This window comes from Herpailurus yagouaroundi, unplaced genomic scaffold, assembly GCF_014898765.1.
Source record: "Herpailurus yagouaroundi ecotype Mexico unplaced genomic scaffold, PumYag 61438, whole genome shotgun sequence".
Lineage (NCBI taxonomy): Eukaryota > Metazoa > Chordata > Mammalia > Carnivora > Felidae > Herpailurus > Herpailurus yagouaroundi.
The window spans coordinates 1-7,097 of NW_024415819.1; the positions used below are offsets into that span (position 1 = coordinate 1).

General features: G+C 62.1%; 1 long non-coding RNA gene across 1 annotated transcript; it reads right to left on the reverse strand.

The window, feature by feature from the left end:
• Positions 1-4,944: 4,944 nt before the first annotated feature.
• Positions 4,945-7,082, reverse strand: LOC121024226 (uncharacterized). The gene is made up of 2 exons (XR_005787646.1): positions 6,745-7,082; positions 4,945-6,093 (listed from the first exon to the last, which is right to left on the reverse strand). It is a non-coding gene; the product is annotated as an uncharacterized LOC121024226 (long non-coding RNA).
• Positions 7,083-7,097: the final 15 nt, after the last annotated feature.

Below are 7,097 nucleotides of genomic sequence, written 5' to 3' on the forward strand. Positions count from 1 at the left end.
CCCTGCCCTCTCCCCCAGCCCCTGCCCTCTTCCCATGTCCCTGCCCTCTCCCCCACGCCCCTGCTCTCTCCACCATGCCCCTGCCTTCTCCCCTACACCCTGCCCTCTCCCCCAGCCCTTGCCCTCTCCCCATGCTCGTGCCCTCTCCCCCATATGCCTGCCAATTCCACAGTCCCTGCCCTCTCCCCCACACCCCTGCTCTCTCCACCACGCCCCTGCCCTCTCCACCACGCCCCTGCTCTCTCCACCACGCCCCTGCCCTCTCCCCCACACCCTGCCCTCTCCCCATGCTCCTGTCCTCTCCCCCATACCCCTGCCCATTCCACAGCCCCTGCCCTCTCCCCATGCCCCTGCCAGATTCAGCCTGGATCTACCTTTCCCTGGCATCACATGGTCCTCTCACATTTCCAGATTTGCTCTGCTGACTCATGCAGAGCCGGAAACACCCATATGACAAGTAATGATCCCTTCCCTGGTCTCTGTTTTCCCATCTGTACAATGGTGCAGTACTGGAGAAGCCAGTGGCTAAATGCCCCCGGAAACATTTGGAGTTCCTTGGAGTCTGTCTTGAGTGACTCACCAGTGCGCCATCCGGAAGGGTGGTCCCAGCCTGCGATGCCCTGATGGGGAGAGGAGCGCTCCAGAGGCCTGGACTCCCCGTGTGGAGAAGCGGGCTTGGAGGCTTCTCCTCAGAACCCGCGTTCCCCGCCCCGGGTTCGGCTCTGCTCCCCTCCCCGTGGCACAACGTGCGCCCTTGAGACCGAGCCCCCCGCCTGCCTGATTACCCCAGAGTGACACAGTGATGCCCCAGGTCCCATCCCGTGCCCCGCCTGGGGTACGGGATCGGGCCGGGATCGGGCCAGCCTCGGGGTGGACGTCCCTCAGGAGAATCTGGCCACTCCTAGGAGGGAGGGGTGGCCGCTGGGGAGAGCGCTGGCTGTTCGGCTCTGGGGCCACGCCTGTGTCCTGCCTTCACAGGTGCTTTTCGCACGACTCTGTCTCCTCTGGGCTCCACCCTGCTCTGGGGAAGCGGGCTTGGACAGAACCCCTGTTTGCAAACCGCAGGGGGCTCCAGGCTCCATCGCAACCCTGGCTGCCTGCCAAGACCACCTGCACCCACCTCCTGCCAGCATCCAGGGGCATTTATTGAGCACCTGCTGTGTGTAGCTCGGCTAGGAGCCCAGAAAGCAATGTTACTCCTGTAGCCAGTGAGTGGCTGGAGGTGCCCGATGGCTTTGTCTCTGGTGGTGCCCTGGCTGTGGGACTCGCGGGCAGACCGCCCTCCCCGAGCTGGGGCAGGTCTGGCTAAGTCTCCAGCACGAAGCCTCTCCTCAGCACCTTTGCCTCTTCCCCAGAACAAGCCCGACCTGCTCACCCAGCCTGCCACCCTGCCTGGAGGGGACAGAGCCACCCAGCCTGCTGTGTGCATGAACTGGAGAGGCAGCACCTGTGGGCCCTGATTCCTGTACCTTATCTAGGGCAGCTGCAGAATTTGTGGGGCCTCGCGCAAGAGAAAAATGTGGGCCCCTCCCCAGTAATGAAGAATTTCAAGGCGGCAACAGCGGGGCAGTGAACTGAGCACGGAGCCTCGCCTGACTGCGCAGGTCGCACAGGGCACAGTCCTCCATGAGCCACGAAGGCAGGTCTGGGGCGTGCCTGGCACACTGTGGCCAGCTGTCCCCTCCTCTCCCCTCCCCTGCCTTCACTTCCCGGGGATGGCATGGAGGGGGCACGCTGACCCCCAGAAGAACCTCAAATGCCCAGTGTTTCCTACCCAACACCCCCACCCCCACCTGCTGCTGGTGCCCCTTTCTCCTGCTTCTGCCCACCCTGCTGATGCCCCGCACGCAGACGCACCACACCCCTCCTGCCCCACGTGGGCCCCTAGGAGGGGTGGAGAGAGAAGGGGCAGGGCCCAGCCACCCCTCCCCTTGCCCGCGGTCCCCTCTGGCCTCCTGGAATCAGGGCCTCCCAGTGGCACCACGGAGCCAGCACAGCAGGTGGTCGACAGGTACCACAAGGAACCTCCGGCCTGAAGTCAGGGCACCGCCAGGAAGGGGGAACCCACAGGCCCACGCTGAGCGCTTCAGTGTCTGGGGACGCTGAGCATCCCGCCAGGCACAGGCACAGGCCATGGGTCCTCTGTTTTGTTCAGGCTGGCCATGCCCTCCCCTAAAATGCTGCTGTCCCACCAAGAATGGCGTGGGATGCAGTTCTGGCCAGTGAAGAGTGAGCAGAAGTGCCTGGAGCTTTCAGGGGCCGATCCTCAAATGGGGCCGACTCACTGTGGGGCAGCACTTCTGCCCTTCTCTGCCTCCTTCTTCCTGGCCAGATATGCATGAGATGCCTGGAGTAGCAGCAGCCATCTTGGGCCATGAGGTGAACCTGAGAATGGAGGCTGACTCTAGAACGGCGACACGATAGGCTGGGGCGTGGTCCTCGATGACCCATGGCTCCCCGCCAGCCCTGGACAGCTCGGGCTGTGTCCCGTGAGACAGGACACTTCTGCCTTGCGGAAGGCTCTGTTGTTCTGAGTTTCTATACATGCAGCTCCAGCTGACCCTGAAGGGAAGGCAGTTGCGTTGGTCCGAACGTCCCTGCCCCCAGCAAGGTAGGGGTCCCTCCAGCATCTTGCAGGACACTCCATGGAAGAAAAGCTCCCAGTTCCAGCAAATCCTGGGTCTGTAGGTGGGTCCTCCGTATCCCAGCGGCTCCCACATATACCAGAGTGAGCAGGGCCCTGGGAAGCCCTGCATCGGAGAGGACACTTGTTGGCCTAGTTTATTTATTTAGTTATGATTTCATTTATTTATTTATTTTGAGAGAGAGCGTGCGTGCGCACGTGCGCACGCACACGAACGAGCGGGGGAGGGGCAGAGAGAGAGAGGGAGGGAGAGAGAGTTCCCAGCAGGCTCCACGCTCTGTACTCTGCTCTCTGCACTGAGCTCCACATGGGTCTTAGGGCTCACGGACCATGAGATCATGACCTGAGCCGAGATCAAGACGCTTAACTGACTGAGCCACCTGGGTGCCCCCTCGTCGGCTTCATTTACATAGCTTTCCCAAAACTACTTGGCCACGAAACCCTTTCTTCCAGAAACACCTAATAACAGCCACAAGGGACTGGGGATTGCATGGCACCTGGTTTGGGAAAGCGCCCTCAAAGATGCTCAGCCCACTGCTGGGTACACAGTAAGTGCTCAATAAATGCTAGGGCTGCTACTGAAGCTAGAAGTGGGGCCTATGTGACCTCTGTGGGTGTGGAAGGCAGGGCCCCGCCAACCCCCGCGTGCCTGCCTTGCCCTCTCTCTCGGCCCCCCGGGGTCAGCTCACCCCCGCCCGTTCCTCCAGGGGACACGCTGACCTCAGGGCCAACTCCCTCCCCCAGGGATGGGGGTGCCGCTGAGTCAGGCGGGGTCGCGCCGGGAGGAGCTGGCTGGCAGAGCCGCAGCGGGGTGGAAAGTGGGTAAGAGGAAGGCACTGTTTTTTCTTTGGCAGAATTTAACGGGTGCAGATTGCTCAGGCCCCAAAGCCATGGGGAAAAAAAAGAAAAAGCCCTTTGCCGCTGCTATTGATAACTTGTCTCTCTTCACGTGGTGGGTTCAAAACTAAAAATACCCTCCTCCGACGACGGGGAAGCCGAGCGCTGTCACGTTGCAGAGGAGACGAGAAGGTTGCATGGGGAAGGATCCGCTTGGGCCACGTGAGGGCCAGGGCCAGGCCGCGGTGGCCAGCGCTCTCCGGCCACCCAGGTGGCATCCTCAGAGGAGACGCCCCAGCATCCCACAGAAGAGAGCGGAAAGTGTCTCTGCAAAGGCCCGTGGGTGGCAGGGAGAGGGCTGAGCCTCGGGCCCCGCCCCGCCCCCTTCCAAGGCAAAGGCCAGGCCAGCAGTGCGGGCATCGGCACTCCTGGACGCCCAGCCCGGTTGGGCTTACGGGGTGGCTCTGGCTGCCGGCCGGCTCTGCAGCGAGCAGACAGCCTGCTCTGCTGCCTGAGCCTCCGTTTCCCCATCTGAAGGAGGCATCATCCGTGTTCTGCGTCCTCTCGGGGAGACAGCCAGGAGGGTAGTGCGTGTGAATGTGCCTCCTGACGGCACAGCAGGGGCACGCGTTCCCACACATTTGGGGCTTCCGGGCACCGGGCCCACAGGTCGGCCAGCTGCTGAGGGGAGGCTGGGCAGCCACCCACAGGGCTGCTGGGTCACGATATCAACTGAGCCTCGTGCGGGACGTGGGACAGGGAGGTTCTAATTCTGGGGCGGTGAGGGACACACAGACACTCTTGGGGTTGGCCTGGTCGGAGAGCAGTTCCTGCAGGAGCAGGCACCCTGAAAGTTACGTACCAGCCCAGCATACGTGGATGGACCCCCGGGATCCCGAGGGGCCCCTGGGAGCCAAGCCAGGCCTGAGCGCTCAGGATGGAGGAGACTCTGTGACAATCCCCCGCCAGTGGGTAGGTCAACAGTAGTTGATATGGTGACCCATACGGAGTCCCACAGGGCCCCAGCCACCCAGGAACAGCTGGGCATCTGGTTCAGGGGCAGACCCGGCGGGGAGGTCTGGGCAGGTCTCTGTCTTTCTGACAAGCTCCTGGGCCACTTCCTCAGCACAGGCTCAGTCTGCTCATCTGCACAGTGGGAATCACACATAGTATCTACTCGGTTGGCCGTCGCAGGCATGAAACTGGACAAGACATGTCACCCACTGGATGATGTCAGCCACCACCACCATCATCGCATGGTCCCAAACCCTCGGTCTCCTTTTCCGCTCCCATCTTCTGTCCCATTCTTAGAGAATTTTGCCTCTGGAATCGGCCTCTTGACCTACTGAAGATCAGGAAAAATGCTCCTGCGTTGGGTCCCAGGTGCCGTCCTCCCAGCCATCAGCCAAGAGGGGATTGTCACTCAGTCCTGGCCTCGGGGACCAGGAAGGACCAGCACCTGATCCTTGGAGCTCAGTTTATTGCATCTGTTAAAAGGGGGTAAACTGATATCCCAGCCGCAGGGCCCACCTGGGGTCAGGCCCTACCCCACTCCAAGGCCAGGGCAGAGGTGGTCAAGCTCAGCCCTGGTGTGGCCCGTGGGCAGACAGGAGACTCTGTCCATTCCAGCCTCTCCTCTGGCCCTAGCTCCCCGATACCGCACTCACCCCAGAGGTCATGGCCACGGGGTGGGCCAGCAGGTTGAATCCCTCGGGGCGTGTCCTTTGCCCTAGGTCAGAATCGCAAAGCCCCGTCTTCGAATGAGGGGTGGTGGTTTCGGGACCCTGCACTGGACTTTGGCCAGGCCCACAAGGGAAGCTTTGGAGCATCTCCATGGCAACAGGCCTTGTCCTCGTCCTGGCTTGGGGGCCTGCACACACCTCCCTCTTCTGCTGGGGTCGGTTTCTTCAGGGGTAACCATGGCAACGCCTTTGTTTCGGAGGCTTGGCCCCACCCCCTCCTGGTTTCTCTCTACAGCAGAGGTTGGGAGAGCTCCTTTTCAGTCCCGGCACGTCGGCGGGCGGCAGTGACAGGGCCCACCAGTGAGCTGGGCCAGTCTCTAGGATGGGGGATGACGGGATCTCTGGGCCCCACTCCTGCCGGAGACCCCATCCACTCAGTCGAGGCCGGCCCCTGCCCTCAAGGCACCCTTAGTCCTGCTGGGGTGACCTGTCAGTACCTCCTCCTTGCTAGAGACGGGGAATCACATTCTGAGGTGGCAGCACGGAGACCAGCATTGGGGGACAGGAGGCCGGGTGGGGCACGGTGGGGCTGGGGTCCGGCTTTGTGGAAGAGGCGGCCGTGAGCGGGACTGTCTCCATGTGCCATGTGGTCACGACTACTCTGTCAGTACTGTTGGGGGTGCAAGACTCAGTATTCCTTTGTACTCAAACTGGCTTCAGCAGAAAAGAAAATACAGTAGCTCCTGTAACTGAAAAGTCTAGGACAGAGCTTGCTTAGGGTGTAGCTGTTCCAGGTGACCCAGGACGTGTGCTCTCGCTTCCCTCTGGGCTGGCCTCATTCCCGGGCGCCACATCCCTCACGGTGGCCAGATGCCCAGTAAGTAGCTCCAGACAGCGTCTTTCTCTCAGCCGGCCCAGTTCTGGAGAGGTCTGTGGGCAGAAGGGAGAGTCATTTGGCCTCAGCCTTCCTTCTGGCCTGAGCTCTCCGACTCCCAGCGGAAGTCTCAGGGCGGACCCTCATTGGCCAGGACAGGGTCACTTGCTCACCCCTGAATCAATCACTTTCTGAGCAACCAGCCTGGTTCCTGTTACTCCACTCACCCAAACCCAGACCTGTGATTCAAATGGGATGAGGGTGGGAGAAACCTAGTTTGCAAAAGAAAAGCTGGGTGCTCATAGGCTCAGAGAGGTTACTTAACTTGCCCAAGACCACACAGCTGATAAGGATGCAAGCTCGGGGTCTGACTCCAGAGCTTCTGGGCTCAATCGCGGAGCCACTACAGATTAGTGAGTTTTAAACAGGGGAATTAACTGCCAGGGATACGGCCGGAGGGTAAATTGGCGCAGGATTCTGGTGAGCGATGAATGGTATGCCAAGGAGGGTGGACAAGGGGGAGCCCGCAACATGTTTGAACTGAGGAAGACAGCTTTGAGAGGAGGACTCCCGCCGCCGCCCGTCCCCTGGGGGTCGGGAACAGCGGAGCGCAGAGCCACCAACCGCCCAGCACCCCAGCCACCTGACTCGCTGTTTGTAAACTCAACCCGTCCAGCCACGCCCCTTCCTCCCTCTCTCCCACCCACCTAGGGTCAATATCTGCATAACCCCGCCTCTGCCTGCTATGACTGGCTGTCCGTGGCGTCACTCCTCCGCGCGGGCGGGACTCCCGAGGGGCAACGGGGGTTGCCGCTCCCGCAAATGATTAGCATAGTCCCGCCTCCCGGCGCGGCCCTCGGGCCGGGCGCGGATTGGGCGGACGGCCGCTGACGCTCCGGCGCCGGGCGCGGCGAGTGGAGAGCGCCGGCTGTCAGTCTGCCTGGCGGCCGGCCGCACTTCCGCCTCGGTGTCAGCGGGTCGCGGGCCTGTGGGGCTGGGGCGGGGGCGGGGTGGGCGGCGAGGCTCGGCCGGCGCCGGAGGGACCGCGGTCCAGGTGAGC